The following is an 18,374-nucleotide window of genomic DNA, read 5'->3' on the forward strand; positions in this document are numbered from 1 at the left end:
TGTCCTACAGCTCAGCAAATGCTAATTGTCCAAGCTTTTTATTTTGCCACAAAATGATCAATCAGGTTCAGTGCCCAAGTGAGCTGTGAAGCAGGCTGGGAACTTCAGGAGAACGGTTTTGCTGACCAGAGGTTACCTGCAGGTTGCAGTGGATCTGTTTTTATCGGAAGGCTGCAAACCCCCCTCTGCACTCCCGTGCCTCCAAAGGGACCCCCAGCCTCAGCGGGGACATCTGTGAGCGTGAGGGCCGGGCAGAAGTGGAGTCCTTGGGAACAAGATGTCACTTACCATTATCACAGCTGGGGTCAGCAAAGTCAAATAAGGAAATGAAAGAGAGAGAAACGCCTGATACTTCAGGCATGCTGGCTGCTAACACTGAGCAGAGCAGCTCTGCAAAAGTGTTCGGGAATTGGCCTTGCTGGATTTCAGACCAGACACTGAAAACGTGAGTGTTTAGTGCCTGAGGTAGGATGTTTTTGGAGAAAGATGAAACCCCTGTGCCTGTTGAGGACACTAAATAAGTGTTTTGCTATGATGATTGTAACCGGGCTAAGTTTGACTGGCTCCAAACTTCTGGGCTAGCTGTTGGCTCTGTATACTCCTGTTTTACCTTCTGCAGTCCAGAAATGACAACTTTGGATTTTTGCCTTTGTGCCACCATTAGTAAATACAGACATCCAACACGCCTTATATCCTGGATAGTAGTTCAACAGAGCATTTAAGCAAAAGGAATTAAAAAATCTTTTGAGTTTGTATCATTAAAAAAAAAAAAAAACAACAGTCTAAAACCATTTTTGTTCATTTTGTTTAGCTTGAAAGATGAAACAAAGAACTTCCTAGTACTTACAGTTCAGGGAAAAAGGTCTAGGAAGACAGATTACATTCTAGAAAACTGTGGAAATAATTACATAACTAGGTTGTTTGTAAAAATTGTTTACAAGCAGGCGGTTCCAAAACTTGCTTCTAAATTGGTAGCTTGAAGCATTATTATACGTGATAGTAAAATAAATGGAGCTGAGCTGGATTTAGATTTGGTGCTTTATAATAGATGAGATGCCTGTTGCTAAAATGTTGAAGCAGGAAGGTTTTTTGAGGTCTTGAAAAATAAAGCTGTAAGGGAGAAGTTATAAGGAAAATCTGTTACCAGCTTATACTTGCTGTGCCACTGACACTTGGAAAAAAAATATTTATTTGTGTCTGATGTTTTTATAGCAATTATTTTCTGAAGTACTCTTCTGTTCTCTGAAAAGGAGGATGTCAGGTGAGCAGTATGGCCAGCACGAAGGGAACTGGAGGGTGGCAGAAGGACTTGGTTACATCTCACTGCAGCAGAGACAGCGGTGAGGCTTGGGGACTTAGCAGTCAGGAGAGCATCAGCTGGAGGAGGGGAGGTTTACGTTGGCTTGTTGAGCTGAGGCTTTGCAGCGCTGGACATAACACATTGCAGGGGTATCTGATCAAAGAGAGCTGATGTGCCAGAAATCCTGTCGGGACTGACCCAGATAGGGTTCCCAGTTTGTGCAGCTGCCACTCGTGGAGCTCGCATACCCGTCAAGCGGATGGCACTTGGATATGAAATAGGGCTTTGTGTTAAGGAGGAGGTTGTATCTCCAGCTTGTGTCAAAAGCTCGTGGCTGTCTCTGTGCAGAAGAAACCTGTTCCCCAATGCTTCCGTTGCTGAACAGGAAAATCAAACAGATGTGTAAAACTCACTGTAAAACAGATAAATCTTTATACTGATTGATTCAAAATGGGTTTGGCAGGATCAACCAGCTACTACGTTAATGGGTGGAATTCAATCATATGAATCAGTCTTGTATTGGAAAAGGGAAGCTGCTGTCCAAATAAAACTCTCGTGCAAGAAAGAAAAAAAAAAAAAAAAGGAAAAGAGATTAAGCAATAACAAACTTCTCATCCAGAAAAGTTATTCCATGAGATTTTTAGGTTATAAACACGAACAGCTAATTTCTGGGACCCTCACACAATCAAAGGGTGTGTGTGCATGTAAGGCTACGTGTCTGATCCCAACTCCAAATTTATAGCAAATGAAATTGAGATGCATCTTCTGTGAGCGTATTTCCATTACTGAACCTCTGCTGTTCTTAAATTCTCTGCCTCCAACAGGGAATTCTGTGAGAGCAAGATGTGGGTGACAGTGGGAAGTGTGGAGAAACGTGTAAGTAAAAAAACTCAAAAGTTTCCAGGCCCCCTTCAGAAAGCTTAATCTTGTCTGGTATACTTTGACCTTTTGAAACAAAAACATTTTCTAGTACTCATAGGGTGAAAGGGATTTTGGTTGCCATATCATGAAAGCACTGGGATGATGTTACAAACTTGGGATGCTATTGAAAATTGGTGATAGTTTCCCTTTGGTAAATCCATCAGGGGAAATAGCCCCTCGTGCACTATGTCGTACTGGGTGGCTCGTGGCTTTGCTCCTAGCAAGCTCTCTCTCTTCAGGCAGGGACTAAAACAGTAGTTTGGGCCTCGCAGCACTTGCCTCAGCGAAGCAATTAAGGCCCTGACTCCTAGATCTGGAAGAAATCAAGATCCTGAATAGTGCCTTGAGTCTGGGCCAACTTGTCTGCGATGCAAATCGAGGTTGCTCATCTGACAGGAGAGTGGTGGATTTGGGAGTGAAAATACTGGCTGGCTTACTAAAATGGCTGAACATCCCTCGGAAATGACACTTACAGCTACTAGTTTGGCCAAACTTATTTACAGTAGGCTGTTTGGTATAGAAGCACCATGAAAAATCTCTCTAAGCACTTTGCAAGTAAATTTTATCTTTGTTGTATCATCAGAAAATGCTGTGTAAGAGAATACTTGCACCTGCTGTATCTCCCATAATTATCCTGAACTCAGCACTGGATTTTGTGTGCCTATTTTTAAAAACCAACTTGCTAAATAGATGTAGAGAATGTTCCCTTTGGAAGAGCGAGTGAACAGCAGTGCAGCGTTAGGGAGGCACTGTGAACTTGGCCTGCCTTATATCAGCTGAGTGAAACGATGAAGAGAAGAGAACAGAATAAATGAGTATGTTTTACGTGCAGATACTGGCTTGCAAATCTGGCAATGCCAGAGAAAAAAAAAAAACACTTTCATGTACTACAAGGCACCTGAGGGATAGTTGGAAACTTTTTTATAAGGAATATAGCTCGTCTGCCCTTTATGACAGAATAGTTAACCGAGGGAAAATAGCATTGGCTTGCAAGCATTGGAAAATGAATGTCTTTGCAAAAATAGACAGCAAAACACCAGTATTCTGCATCTTGATTGCCAGGTTTGGGATGTGTTTAACGAAGCTGGCAGCCTTGTGTGAAAAAAGAGCCAAGTGGTTGGTTACAGCTTTGGAGAAGGCAGAGAAAACAGAGAGCAGGAAGATACACAGAGCTGCCATTTGGACGCACTGTGCTTAGGCTGAGTTTGCAAACCTTTGGGCCACGTCCTGCACTTTGTTGGGGTTATGTTCAGCAGAGTTACACTCCGAGAGTAACGGGAGGACTGTGAGAAGTTCCCTGGCCGTTCTGTGCCTGCTTCGTCAGTCCGACAGCCAGCTGGGGATTGCATCAGTCCATGGTTCAATTTAGTACAGGTTTTGTACGGCCGGCAGTGAGAGCAGCTGCTGGCTGCCAAAGCAGGAAGGCCGTCAGTAGCAGTGAGGGCTGTGCTGGCTACCTGCAGGAAGATGCTTCACCTTGCAGGCAAATGCCCACTGCAAACCCCTCCGACAGCTGCTTTGCAGTAGCTGTACGGTTCAACACAAAACCTGCAAGCTGTCTGGGCAACAGGATGAGTGCGTTTGGGCAATGAGGCGGGGCAAAAAGCTAACTTAGTGCTTTTAAAAATACATTTCCAGTAAGTACGGGAGGGCTTGTCTACACTTAAACTTGTATGGTTTAATTAAACCAACTGTTTAAATCTGTTAATATCTGAGTGCATTTGGTTTGTGCTGCTTTGTAAGTTTAGCATTCCCCTGTAAACTACAGAGCTTATTTAACTTAATTGGAGAATTTGCCATATGTACTTGGTTTAAGAGTCCAAATTGTGAAGCAAGCAACCAGAGTTTCATGTTCTTCTTTGCAGTATGTGTAAGTCTTCCGTGTTGGGAAGATGTATTGTGCAGACAGTTCATTGGGATTATTCACGACTGTGCGTAGAGAGAGGTTCAGTCTGAAACTGTGCAAGTGGTGGGAAGGCTTATTCTCTGTCTTGCTCGTAGATTTTTTTTTTTTTTTTTAAGCACACTTGGCCTTTGAGAATCAGGCAAAGACATTAGGCTGAAATTCCCAGGAAGAAGGAATTGCTTATGGATGTTTGACTCTATGTAGCTTGTGCACTTATAAGGCAAAGCAGTTTACATGTCAGCAATTTCTCCTCCAACATGAGACAGGCTGCAACACTGCAGATATCTGCTGCTGGGTGGCAAAATGTTGATGATAGCAGAACAGGACACACACACATATAAAAAAGATCTAATAATATTTATTAAACAAAAATTAAGGACCAGCTCCATAAACTGAACTTTTTTAAAGTGAGTGAAGCAATAACAAATCTGAATATATTATGCAAAACCCCTCCAAAAGGATATTAACTTAAAAACAAACAACAACAACAACAAAAATAACAGGAAAGGAATGTAGATTAATGCTAAGATTTAGGAGTGTGAATCCCTATAAGAGAAACGTTTAGACAGAACAAGAAACTTTTAGCTGCAATGAGTACTATTGCTTCCTTAAGAACAAATAAAGTGAAAAAGAATTTAAGACAGCCCTCATTGTTTATAGATCTTCACAAAGGAGGCATTTGTATGTGTAATGCATGTTTTTGCCTGTTTGTCCTAACACATTCAGGTACCCAGTGTTAATTAACAAAGGTAGGTGGTATTTGGTACTTCAGAGTGGCAGCTGCACCGCAGGATATGCTGCACCCAACACTTGTGCAGCAGGGGAGGTGAAGCGTCCAAGCAGGAGTAGTAGAAAATGGCAGCATCTAGGTACACAGGTGACAAGAGCAGAGACATTTTACACAGGTGTCAGTGTGCAGATGAACATATCTTCGTCTTACCTAGCTGAATGAGCCAATTTGGCTGAAGTCTATTATTTGCCTTTGCTTGTTATGTTCAATGAGCATTTCAGGAGGGAAATAGGAAAGTAGCTGTGACAAATATCTCTTTTTTTTCCCAAAATGATCTAGGGCAAGTTCCAGACCTGGGTTAGTCTGCCACCACCACCAAAACAAGTATCCCTTTTCTTGTGGTTAAAGAAAATCATGAACAAAGCTACGTCACCGGGGGTGTGAGCATGAAGTGAAGAAGGTGCCTTTCACTGCTTGCACAAGGGGCTCCACGTTTCTCTTCCACACAAGGTAACTCTGTACCCTGGCGGTGTCGGTACACGCAGGACTTGGAGCAGACCTCGGCCTAGATCCTGGAATGCAGAAAACAGCTGTTTTGCCTATAAATAAACCAAGAGGCGCTTCTCATATGAGGCTTTTTTTTTTTTTTTTAACAGATATGCGGTAGAAATGAAGTGTCTCTTTAACTGCTGGTGTTTGAAGTCGGAGTATGTGGTAGTAGCAGGATTGACATTCTAATCTGTGAAAGTCACACTGCGATCAGGTTTCAGCCTTATCGCCTTGGTATCGTGTTTCAGTGAAACCACTTGTACTGCAAGAGTTAAAGCTGTCAGCCTTTCTGTTTCCAATCTCCAGAGTGTCAGAGTTTATATTTTGGGCAGAGGACAGAACTCCACTGGATTTAGTCAAAAACATCTCCATGCACCAGTGATTGTTTTGTTTGTTTGTTTAAATCACGTACTAAATTACTAAATTATGCAAAATATTTTAAGCATTTGACAAAGATTTTTACTTGGGAGATGTGGAATCAAGCCTGCTTGATCTCCTGGACTCCTGTTTTGTTTTTCTTTTTTTTTTCTTTTTTTTTCCCTTTTTTTTTTTGGTTGAATCTGCAGAGCAGCAGCAGTAGGAATGACACTGGCCTTGGCAGTGGGCTGAGACCCCTGTGACAGCTTCTCAAAGCGGCCAGCTGGCTCAGCTGCTTCTGGTCAGCCCTGGGCCACTCTCACACACTGGCCCTAGGTAACTGTGGCAGAGGTGGTGACAATTAAGTGATGGGAATGTGTTACACACTGAGCCACTGCGGCACTAAATGGGGAAAACTTGTTGGGTATCTGACCAGCCCCCAAAAGTTCTAACACCTGTTTAATGGGCACTCGTTGAGTATTTTTATTAGCCCCCAAGTAAAGGGCTTCCACTTGCCACTGTGCTCAATTCCAGTCACCCATGACTGCACACGTAGCAGCCCACGTTTAGCTGTAGCCACGCTAGTGGAAAACTAGCAGTTTTTCCTCATGATAGAACAAAAGCTTTCAGTTGCAAGGATGATTTTCCTTTACAAAGTCTAGCTTTGTACCAGCCCTGCTGAACCTGAGCAAGCTGGGACAAGAGCAGAAAGAGACTTACTGTCAGTGTTCGATCTGCCCGGGATGAGAACAGCCCAAGCCTCCCTTTCCCCAGCAGCGTGAAGCAGTTTCCACAGCGCTGGGCTTGCAGCGACTGCTGTTGGAGAAAGATGGGCAGCAGCCAGATCCCAGCAGAAGGATCTTCCTTAAATGCTTCTGGTTGCTTTTTAAGGGGCTGGCTAGGGGCCACCGTTTGAGTTTGTCATCTCTGATTGCTTGGGCTGGAGGGAGGGCAGCAGCTTTTAACCCTGATAGTTTCTGACTGTCCCTTTTCCTGAGCGGCAGCTGGAGCAATTGGAGATTAAGGAGAGAGCGGCTTCTTTTAAAGGAACCTGTTACCCAGTTTTGGAGGTGAACCATAGCTCCTTTCTTGAAAGGAGCTCTGTTAACTGTTCAGTATTTCTCCCTCTGCCACCAGCCCGAAGTGTCAATGCCCCATCTTCTGAACAGGACTGCCAGTCCCCAAAATAAAAGGGAAAACCAGTGAATTATGTTCAGCAGGCCTTGGCATCCTTGTATTTGCTTTGTGGTTTATGAGATTTGGCATTCACTTGGAGAAAATTTTGGGACTGCAATCCAGCTCTTCCTTCTCAGGAAGAAAGAAAAGGAAGAAAGAAAAAATCCGAAGCCCAAATTGGTATCCTCTCCCAGTTAGGTAACTGGAGAAGCTGGGAAGGGAACTTGAGTCCCCAGCTGATGGCTTTTTTTTTTTTTTTTTTTCTTCTCTCTCTAAATTAAAACCAAACAAAACTATCCAAAACCCAGTAACGTAACCTTAGTGGCTGTTCAGCTAACAAAGGTTGGCAGTGACAGTCATGTAGCAGGCGCTGTAGGAAGCAGCCCCTCCTGTTGCCTCTGTGGCTGGAGCCAGCATGCACGTCCCATACAGGCAGCCTGAGCTAGGTTTTAGGTTTGAATTTTAATACCTTGAAAAGGTTTCTTGCAGCTTTTTTCTCGGTTTAGTCGATCAAGTAGTTTTCAGAAAGCATATTACATGCTAGCAGCCCTATTTTTAGGGGTATGATTTCTATTTGTTAATGAAATATTTAGTCCATTATTTCTCTAACAAAAGAGCACGCACACACCCCCACTCTCTGATACGCTCTCTCTGTCAGAAACCTGAACAAAAGTACTCTTCTAATTGCAGCTCTTCTGCATTGGCTAAAAGGGTTGTTCAAATAGTAATCTCCTTCCAAGAGGGAGAGAACAAAATGGGCCAAATTTCTCACAGCCCATTTTGCCTTGGGGGGGAACTGCTCAGCGTCCTACAGCTGGGTCCAGCCAGACCTCTCTCCGGGACAAGTTCCCTGAGCAGACCCTCTGCTGAGGCCAGCAGCTGCTGCCTTTCTTGTTTGTTATTGAGAGGATATTAAATGTTCTCCTGCTGGTCCCTGAGCAGAATGTATGCGTAGCCAAACAGTAACTGAGGATGGTAGCTGAGGGGGTGAAAGGATGCTCTATTAATAAGGGTAATAGGCATCTGCAGGCCTCTGGGGAAACTTGCCAAAACCTTTTTCTAGTAACCGCAGGGATTATCTGGAAATCAATAATAAGGGCGGTAACCAGGGGAAGGAAAAATACATCTTCAAGGGACGTCAAATTCTGTAAGTGCTCTATGAGAGCAATCATGGTGGGATTTAGTGTAATTGTAAAGCAAATCAGATTGAGGAAAATTGTTTTCAAAGGGACCCTTTGCTGGCAACAAGGACCATATGTTCCTTCTTATCTCTACAGAAATATCTTACTTTTTAGTGTATTAACGTATGTGAGTAGTTGTCACAGTCTTGATTTTTAGCATCAACACATTTTTTATGTAGTAAAAAGAACAAGTGACTCTAAATGAGTACACTATATCGATCTTTGTGGTTTTAACTGTATTTCACCTATACTAGCCTGTAGTGTGTGTCGTTTTATTAATCTGTGGCATACAGGAACATTGGGATAAATTTCCTGAAGTCAGTGGAACTCTATCCTTTAATGCCAGAAGTGATTTTGGCTCATCATCTGTTGCTCCGTGTTCTTCCTAGCAGATGGTCTGTAGTAATGATGTAATCTCTGCTTATGACACTTCAAAACGCAAGGTTGGTTTGTTTGTTTAACACTTTATCCTTCCAGAAAAGCGTTAATTGCTATTAATACTGAAATCTTATTTTGTCTGCGGTGCTGTTCAAATTGGGAATATCAGCTGTTGAACAGAGTTGTTTAACTGTGTAATTTAACACTGTCTGTGAAAAAGAAATCAACACTTCTGAAGTACTGCTCAGATCCTATTTCATTTCTAGGGGCAGGATTTTTACCGACTTTTTGTTGTGTCTAGGAACACTGGCCTTGAGTCTCCCATGTGCTTAGATACAAAGCATAAAAAAGATAGAAAATCTTTCTACATCCCAATAGCTAGTGACCTAAAAGGCATATAGGTGGCTTTGTAAATGTCTGCTTCCATAGAGCCAGTGGGAGCGTTGGCCCCATAGTTGCTTTGTAAAAAGAAGCTGGACTTGTTGTTTTGAGAGTGTGGTAGGTGTCTGCATACTGCTAAAAATCTGCCAGTTAATCTCACTTGTAAGGGACAGAGAGTACTGTTAAGCTTTTTCTTTTGTTTTACTCCTGACCTTGTTCTTAAACCGTTGTGTGATATAGGGCAACTCAAGATCAGGTCTAAAAAAAATAAGCAATTGGAAGTTTGAATACAAGCTGCCATCTTCAAGCTCTGGAGACTTCCCAGACTTGTGCCGTTAGCACTCGCTCCTTCCTTTTTCCTCCCTCTCTAAGTAGACCTAATCAAAGACAAATGTCTGGTTAGCAGAGAACTGGTCTGTTACACATCCATCTTGCATTTTATCTCATTTTTCCTTTTTTTCCCCTTTGTATCTTTGTTTTAAAAAAAGTATATATTTTTAAACTGTATGTCTTTAGGACTAGGTTAATAGATCCATAATTGTCTGAACCATGTTTCCATTCACTTCTTAAACACAGACGTGTTATTTGCAGCTCTTATTGCATGATACTATCCACAAATTATTTTCAGTGTTTACTCCTGGATTTGTCAATTCCAAGGGCAGTTCTTCCTAGAAATTTGGGATGGAGAATGCTTAGTACTTCTCATTTAAAACCATTAGGATCTTTACATTTTGCTCCTCCGTGGGAAGTGGTGAATACTTTGCAGGTATTCTTAGTCTCCTGATACACTCTGGCCTTTGTCCCCTTGCCACCATTTTTAATGTAGAAGGTCATGTGTGATTTCAAGGTCATGTCTTAATTTTGAAACTTGTTTATCTTATCTTTATTTTCATTGTTTATCTTTGATCTCTACCTTTCCTTATTATGCCCTGGTTTCAATTCTAATTTCCCTGAGTTGGCTTATGAAAAGCATGGTGAACTTGTTTCTATCTTCTTGTTAGTGTGCTTTGGAAGATCTAATTCAACTTTATTATTGAAAAGTCTTTTATTATTGCACTTCATTATCACTTTAAAAAGTAAGTGGTCAGTGTATCTTTTTGTCTCCTGAATACCTAATATTTATTGTTTTCAACATGGCAATTTGTTCAGTTAGGTCTGGAGTCTTTCCTATGCTTTTATTCTCTTCCTGATGATACAAGCTTGAGATGGTTAGAAGCTTACATTCAAGGAAATTCCAAGCCTGCTACTTCTGATTGGAGAAATTCTGTCTTGTAAACATTAGGTGCTTTATTTCCTTCTTGACTGTAGAACTGTAAGTGATGTATCCTGCATTTTGTCTGTTCAGACTCCTTAACTTCACGTTTAAACACCAATACTGCACACAGGTCTTTGAAGCCAGACAACTGGACAGAAATTTACTAATGCACTTTTACAAGCATAGAAGTGTACCTAGAAGAGTTTGATATAAGATGCTACTGGTCTAAAGAACTTTTTTTTTAAATATATATCTTAAAAGAAGCCTTAAAAATGTGTATTTGTCTACTGAGAATCATACTACAATAAGGAGACCTGCAGATATGTTTTGAATATGAATTTTGGCATTTACCTAATATCAGAAATTTTAATAAAATGCTAAGGAGTTGGTTAAGAGGTACTGTTCCTAATCCCTTTTTTTTTTTTTTTTATACTGGAATTAGTTATACTGCAGAGTGTATTTATATGTTTTTTCCTTTCTGAATTAGAAGAAATGAAACGGTGTTTGGAATAATAGATAAGTCTTTATAAAAATACATTATGCTTTGCCTGTAAGGCTTATTTGTAATAAGAATGTAGCCATTTCTGCCTTAATTGCTTACATCAAAAACTCTTGGGAACCATTTTTATACTAATGCGCTTCCCACCATGGCTTCAGGCGTAGTGGTCATGAGGTACTTCTGCTATGTAAATACAATTAATCATGATAATTTTGTCATACGCAAACCTTTCCCATGCAGCAATGATAATTTGGGTTAAGATTCCAGAAACATCAGTTCATTTGGCACCTTTTCTGGATACGAGTGAACAGGAGCCCACTCCTGCTCAGGGAGCTGGCAGGAGCAGTGCCACAGAAATACGAGACCTTTTGAGCTATCTTATTTAAGGAGGCAGAACTTGGATGACGAACCGCTGAAGGCTGTGCAAAACGCTCGCTTTCCCCTGCAGAAGTGCTCCCTTCCTTGTGCTACCTAGTACTATTCCTACGGTACTTAATAGAAAAGTAAGGTATTTTATACTTCTCCACTTCAGGATTTTCAGCTCAAAAACAGTTTCCTTGTGTGCTAACCCTAACATTTCTGTTCTGAGCATTACTGCTGTCTTTTTTTTTTTCTTTATAAATGTGGGTGACCCTATAAGACAAACCATTGGAAGGGATGTGAAAAGAGTGTAATTGTCATGTAATTTTATTCTGCATTCCTGAAACAATGTTGAACAGTCTTTGTCAGAATCAAAACTTATTTTCATTTTTTATTTTTTCAGCTCTTCAAGAAACTGCTTGTCACTGCTTCTTTCAAGTATGAAGTTATGTCTGTAAAGTGAGATGGATCAGAACATCAAACTATGAAGACATCCCCAGTGCAATATAGTGTTTAGCAGGTATAATACAGATTGTTTTTTCATATTCCTGGCAATGTTTTTTGCAGTAGATTGTGAAAACCCACATACATGTGGTAGATAGGTGAACTCACCTGGAAAAGCCACTTAACTTCTATAGAATCTTTTTTTTTTTTTTTAATTTTCTTACAGAGGAGTAGGTCTAAAGGAATAGGTTTAAATGAGGACTTCTCCCAACCTTCTCTGACTCTTATGTCTAATATCACAGAGAAGTGAATTGGGCATGCATTTCTTGTGCTTATAAATATATAGGTAGTATGCAAGCATATGATGTAATTTCCTTCTGGGTCTGCAAAACAAAAGCTTTAGAGCCTCTACAGTTGATAGAAAGCTGATGGAGCTTTCACATGATGCCATGTATTTCCTTGTATTATGTGTGGACAGCTGCAAAGATGGCAAAAATCAAAGCCATTCTTACCCAGCTCCATGGGAAGTTACAAGTAGAACCAATGTTCACTCCCAGGGGTGATAATTATTCAGAAATCCTCTACTCTAGAGGAGTCTGATATTTATGATACCTCTACTGTCTCTGTGTTGACATAAAAATGGATAGAACCACCAGCAAGGTATAACAGTGTGCTGGTAGGACTCATGGCATCCTTCTTTTTTTCTATAGCTTTGCCACATAGGTTTGCCATTTAAAGCTTTGGAGAGGAGAGAAAGGTTATTCTAATCACAGTGTAGAACTGGTCATATTGTGCTGTCCTTCCCCTGAATGTTACCAGAAACGCAATGAGACTGAGGATGGAAACTGGAAGTAACATCAGGTATTCCTGTTGGTTAAAACCCTTCAGTGATGATTCACCACGTGTTGCAAAGCACTGATGCAACACTGTTGTATTACTGTTTTGATTCTGATAACCCCATAACAGCATGCATGGAAATAATAGTAGTCCAGTGTTTATTTAGGTTAAATGCATCATGGTTCTGTGGCAGATGTGAAGCTTTCTGGACAAAACTTGCTGTCTAATGTGTAATACTTTTATAGTGTCACTTGGTCTTTATAGCGTGACCAGTTCTAGAGAGGTTGCTTTCTTGAGTCTGTTTTAATTTGTAATGAAAGTTAATGACAAAGGAAGTATTTCACTGGCTTCACCAATAGCAAGTCACCTCTGCAGAAAGTATACATTAAGGGAACATGAGACGTGAATTGGATTTTATTATTATTACTCCGACGAAAATCTTTATTGATCTTCTGCTATTTGTTTTAACTGAAGCAAACTATGCACTTTCTGATCATAAGAATTCCAGAAAACAAAAACAAAAACAAACAAACAAACTTGAAAATCCAAATGCAAGAAAGGTAAAACCAGAATTTTCGCTATTAGACTAATTGTAATCAAACTGTGGTTGGCAAATACTCTGTCGTTCTGAATAATAACAAGCAGAGATGGGCACTGATGGTCTTCTTGTGCTACATTTGAGGAATGTAATTCTGTTCATTTCAAATGCTATTGCTGATTTCCGCTGGTACAAGCTGAGATTCATACATGTAGAAGCTTTATAAGACTGGTAAGGTAAGGTGAGGATGTTAGTCATCAGAAACAATGCTGTATAAAAATTCAACTTCTTAATTTTGTTTGTGCTACATTTTTTATTTTGCTTCTGTGGGCCTTTTTCAACTGTTGTAAAAATCCTACTGTTTCCCTCATAATCTCTTCAAAAATAAGAGTTGTTTCTCCTTTTTGCTTTTATACCAGTCATGTGTTGATGTAGAAAGGCGCTGATTTTTCTGGAACAGCTTTACTACCTAGGTGAATACCTGTATAAGTCACTGCTTATAAGTTTTAATTTTTTTCGTTGCATCAAACTGGAGCTACAAAGGTAGTTAAACACATTCAGCTATTATTTAACTCTGCAGCTTTGCTTCTTTAGATATACCACAATTGATTTGAATGATTCATTTCTGAGAAAGCAATACAATTACAAATGGGTCCCATGGCTGCAGACTTCCTTTCCTCCTATTCACTTCTGCCTCAGCCCCTCACAGGAGCTGCAAATGAAACTGTAAAGACCATGTGTCAATCTTAGATGTTTCCAGAAATATACAGGGGCAGAAATTCCACCTGTCTTGAACGGGGAAGCCACAGGAGAAAATACCAGGACTCGCCCAATCCATTGCTGCAGTGGATAGAGGTAAAGTAGTGACCGATCACTCTCTGTTTCTCAGGTCTCACTCGAGCAGTTTGAATGTGCCTTTCAATTGTACTAGCAAGAATAAATTGAAAAACAAATCCAATTAGAGTTGCCCACTTCAAAGATCCCCTCCAAAAGACCTGCACCTAAAATGCTCCAGGATTCAGAGTGTCCCAAGTGCAAAAAGGAAAGGAGGGTCCAGAACAAGTATGGCACATTAATTTTGCAGTCCACAAGAGACGGGGAGGCCTTGGAGAAAAGGATAGTGGAACTGGAAGCTGAAATGAAAGACCACAAAGAACATAAGCTACCTCTTGGACGAGAGAATGGAGAGGTCTGCTTTCTTAAGGTGAGTCTTCTGCCTTTCAGCTGTAGGGGATTGTGCCTTTTTAATTTTCTTTGTTCTTTGTCAGTGTACATTGCAATGTATTTCATGACAGAGAATTCTACACAGAAATGGCTGTACTCTGCTGCTTAAGGAGTAGTTCACCTCTTCTATAGAAACATTCCTTCTATATGGAGTCATATCTGGCTGTGGTCTATGACAACTGCAGCTTTTCTAATGATTTTTGAGACAAAGTGAAGAGAAAGGAACCTGTGGTATTGATATTTAGGGATAATATCTGCTGGGTATTACTGTTTTTTAATGGGTGCTCATAGAATTAAACAGCTGTTTGTCAGTGTTTTCACTTCTTGATGGACCTTAGTGATAAGAAAAGACTCGTTGTTTGTTGTTTGTGTTTGGTCTGCTGGTCAAACTGGTTACCTGGAGTAATACCACCAAGTTTTTCTTATGTTCTATGAGAAAACCATCTTAAGAAAATATTTTTCAAGGAATATGTGAAGTGCAAATTAGATGTTCCTTCGTGGGCTTTTACACTGTTAGGAAAATATTTTATCCATTAAGCTAAGCCAGTCTTGCTGCCTGTCTAGGGCCTTCCTTGTTTTGAACTTCTCAGAAAAGGAGAAGAATAAATAGATAAGGTAAAGGTCAAGCAGTTTTGTTTTGCACTGCTTTCCTCTGTTTTCACCTTCTCGTCCCTGAGCCCTCTGTGAGAGGTGGGACCTGCTTATTCTTTGCTGTCACATCTATCAGCAGATTGCCACCTGCTGGATACCCTCCACAGCATCTTTGCTCCATCATGCTTGGAGGCTTTACCGGTATTTCCATTAGCAGGTGTGGTGTACTGGGAGAGGTGAAAATGCTCAGTGCAACCATCTGTTTGTGTGTGTTTCAAGGGTTTTACTTTGAACTAGCTCCCACTGGTGGCCGGGATGCATCTTTCAATTGATTTGATCCTAAAGGAATCCAATTTGCGTGTTTCAAGACTGCTTGGTGATGTGAAGCACAGCGCAGGACACGGGGACAGGAAGATTTGTAATAGATACTTCTCCACACCCAAACTGAGATGCTGATGTAGAGGTACCATTTAATTTTTTTTTTTTCATGTTTTTAAAAGTTTTTCTGCCTCTTTCATATGCTTCAAAAACTTGAAGGTCAGTTTAGTTCTCCTGAAGGATGGCTGGTGGCCGTTGTTCAGCGGGTGGCCTGCAGGTGTTCAGCAGGCTGGCGTCACAGCCTGTGCTGCCAGCATTTTCCAGGCCTGTCTTTTGAAGGCTCCACGAGCTCTGAGGGCAGCCTTCCAGCCCAGGGAGGCTGCTAACCCAGCCTGTGAAGCACGATGCAAACAGTTTAGCGTGTGCATGCTTTGTGCCTTCTTGCCTCACTGCCTGTCTTGGGCAGAAGCTGGATTTCTGGGAGATGATTAATATCACTCTCTTTCTCCCCCTCCAAATGCCCTAGTTAGTACTACTGCATTTGCTGCAACATCTTTCTGCCCAGTAATCTCATTTAGTACTGGGCATGTAGATGAATATTATTGTACTTCATGAATGGAGAAGCTAGAAAGCCACTGTCCTACAATCCAGCAGTGGGTCAGAAAGAAGTCTGAATATTTTTATTTTTTTTTTCTGCGTAGTAGACTCTGTGAATAGTCCCTCCACTCATTCCTTTAGGCTTTGTGTGCCAGGCCCTATTACTATACAGGAAATTCAGAACACTTACACGTCTCTTCTTTTCCACATAGCTATTAGATGCAGTCTTGAGAAGGAAAGAACAATAGAAAAGGAGAACGTTTAAAATCCTAAAACACTCTTAATGTCTGGCAGTTAGACAATATTAATTATACATGTACCTGTGTATTTAGAAACTCAATAAAACTCTCTTTTGTTTCTAAATGAGCCAGAACAGCTTGTTTTGTAAAAGCCATTTTCTATCTATAGACAGGTATCAGTTCCCTTATTGATGGGACCGATTGCTTCCTGTGCTAATGCATCTACTATCCTGCACCTCCTCGTAAGGTGGCTCTGACATAACTCATGCACCTCTTTGGTACAGCCGATTAAGAAAACTGTTTTGTTCACAGTGCTGTCAGTGTAGAGCAACTGCACGTGGGCACTTTGAAACAAAGTTGGTTTCATCACCCTAAGAGTCCCCTGATATCGGTTCATTTCAATAGCACACCGCTCTGTTCTGTTTTTTCTGTGGGCCAAATATATTGCGAGAATGAAGGCAGTCTGTCTTGGATGTTCACCAGTGTTATTTTTGCCTCCAACCACAAATTTCATTTGTTCAGAAGCTGATGAGCTTTGTGTCTTTGCGGTGACCCACACACGAGGATGAAGGCAACGCCCTTCTTGTCTACGAAGCATTTGCCAGAACTGATAATGCCTCTAAACAGCCAGCAGGAATTCACGTGCAGATCAACTCCAGTCTTCATGTTGCTGCTGTTCCTGAAGAGAATGGTTTGATTGATTGGGCTGTCAGTCTTGTTTTTTTCTTTTTTAGATACAGACTTACAATTTTATATTTTAAAGGAATTTTGAGGTTTGAAGATACTCTTAATGCTTTGCAGCAGGAAGATGCAGCATCGTAGTGTTAAGATACAGGAAATGAGTATACCTCATGGTCAGAGTATTCCCCTACAGCCCTGGGGAATAGGGAAGTTGGGAAGGAATCCTAATGGAGAAACAGCAAGACTTTGTACAGAAGGACAGTCTCCAGTGGCCTGCAGTTGAGAGATGTAGAGAACCGTGGACACGACTGTCCTGCGTATCGGGAGAAAGACAGGTCTCTTTTGTATGCTGCACAGCTGGAAAAGGGGAATCACGCAGCCTTATGGCATGATGCATACTGCGTTTGCCAACTTCTTTCTTCAGAATGTAATTAGACTTGGGCGAGGAATAGGGAGACAAAAGACAGGATTTCATTAATATTAATGGACTTGCCATAGGAGAGTTCTTCTCGTTGACAAGATAATGCACAGCTTTAGCATAGCCTATTTCTTCAGCTGGCAAGGATTCCGGAATCCTCCTTGTGGAAAATGTCCAGCTATAATGTTGTTTTTCAGTGTTCAAAATGACTCCAGAGGGAGATGTGGGTGAAATCCTGCTCCCTGTTTCAGTCAGTGGCAAAGCAGCCACTTCTCTTACTGACCAGGCCTTCCATCCTAATTTTCCCAGTATGTGCTCAGCCTCTTAAGGCTGAGCAGAGAACATTTAAGCTTTAGTTCAGAGTGAACATGGAGCTTGTGAAGTCTTTTCTCCCTACCAAGGTCAGCTTATTAATCAAAATGGAGGACTCGAGCCTGTCTGGAAGGAGCTCAGGATGGAAAGGAGATGCGAGCCCAGAGGACCAACGTGAAGCACAGCAAGCTGTTTCTTCAGATGGAGGAGTTAAAAAGTCAGAGCTCAAAAGGACAAAAAACAAAGGGAAAAGGAAAAAAAAAAACTGATTCTGGATAATGAGAAGGTGCTTATCAGAGGAAATGTGGTTGTGTTGATGCACGCATGCCAGTGTACAGCAGTTTTCTTCCCACTTCTTATGCTTGCTCTGAAGCAATTTAACTTTGAAATATATACGGGAAAGGTGGCTTTTTGCTTGTTTTCTGTGTTGGGGAAGATGAAAAAGGATGAAGGGACAGATGTGGCACCCTTGAAGTTGTTGGGGGACAGAGTTTTCCTTAATGTCCATTGACATTGGATAGAGAGAGACAGCTTCTGAGTTTTATGCAATGGAAAATAACTGATGTGATCTTGTGGAGTTCCCTTTATGAAAGAAGCAAACAAATTCTATATGAACTTTGTATCTGTTACAGCATTAAAAGAAATACAATGGTGTTGGTAATGAAGGTGTATTATTCTTCCTGGCAAAACACTGGAGGAAGTGGTTAAGACATCCTAACACTTCACTGCTCTCCGGGGCTGTGAGGGTGCAGGTCACAGCACTGCTCTGTGATTAGAGGGAGTGGGACCATTTTTTTTTCCTCTAGCAAGTGAAATCCTGAGAACTGAATCCTTGCAGTTCATGTAAAGTCAAAGGTAGGCTTCTTGCTGGGAATAAGATAGCTTGAAAACGAGCAGCTGAGTGCTTTTCTGCCACATTATCTCTCTTTCATCGGTCTGGGATCAGGGCCTCATCAGCAGTTATTCACTGAACCGTTGTGCCGTGGAGGACTTGGAGAGCTGAGATGTTCCAACCAAGTGACCTTCACTTTCATCATCTCCAGTGCTGCAGGTGTTGTCAGAACTTTGCTCTAAGAAAGCATATTCCCCCAATTAATCTCTTATTAAGTCCCTTGAAATCTGTGGTGTTGTCCCTGGCATGCAGTGAAAACAGAGCACCAGCTGCTGTAGTACATTTGTCCT

At 41.2% G+C, this 18,374-nt stretch overlaps 1 long non-coding RNA gene across 1 annotated transcript in view; it reads left to right on the forward strand.

The window, feature by feature from the left end:
* Window positions 1-4,520: 4,520 nt before the first annotated feature.
* The window catches only part of LOC137853238 (uncharacterized), a 32,336-nt gene continuing 18,482 nt past the window's right edge, over window positions 4,521-18,374 (forward strand). The window contains exons 1-4 of the long non-coding RNA XR_011094343.1: window positions 4,521-5,367; window positions 11,397-11,513; window positions 13,702-14,016; window positions 14,907-17,478. This is a non-coding gene — a long non-coding RNA (uncharacterized lncRNA). The remainder of the gene's footprint in view (window positions 5,368-11,396; window positions 11,514-13,701; window positions 14,017-14,906; window positions 17,479-18,374) is intronic.

The sequence above is a fragment of the Anas acuta genome, chromosome 3 (assembly GCF_963932015.1).
Source record: "Anas acuta chromosome 3, bAnaAcu1.1, whole genome shotgun sequence".
In the NCBI taxonomy this organism is placed as follows: domain Eukaryota; kingdom Metazoa; phylum Chordata; class Aves; order Anseriformes; family Anatidae; genus Anas; species Anas acuta.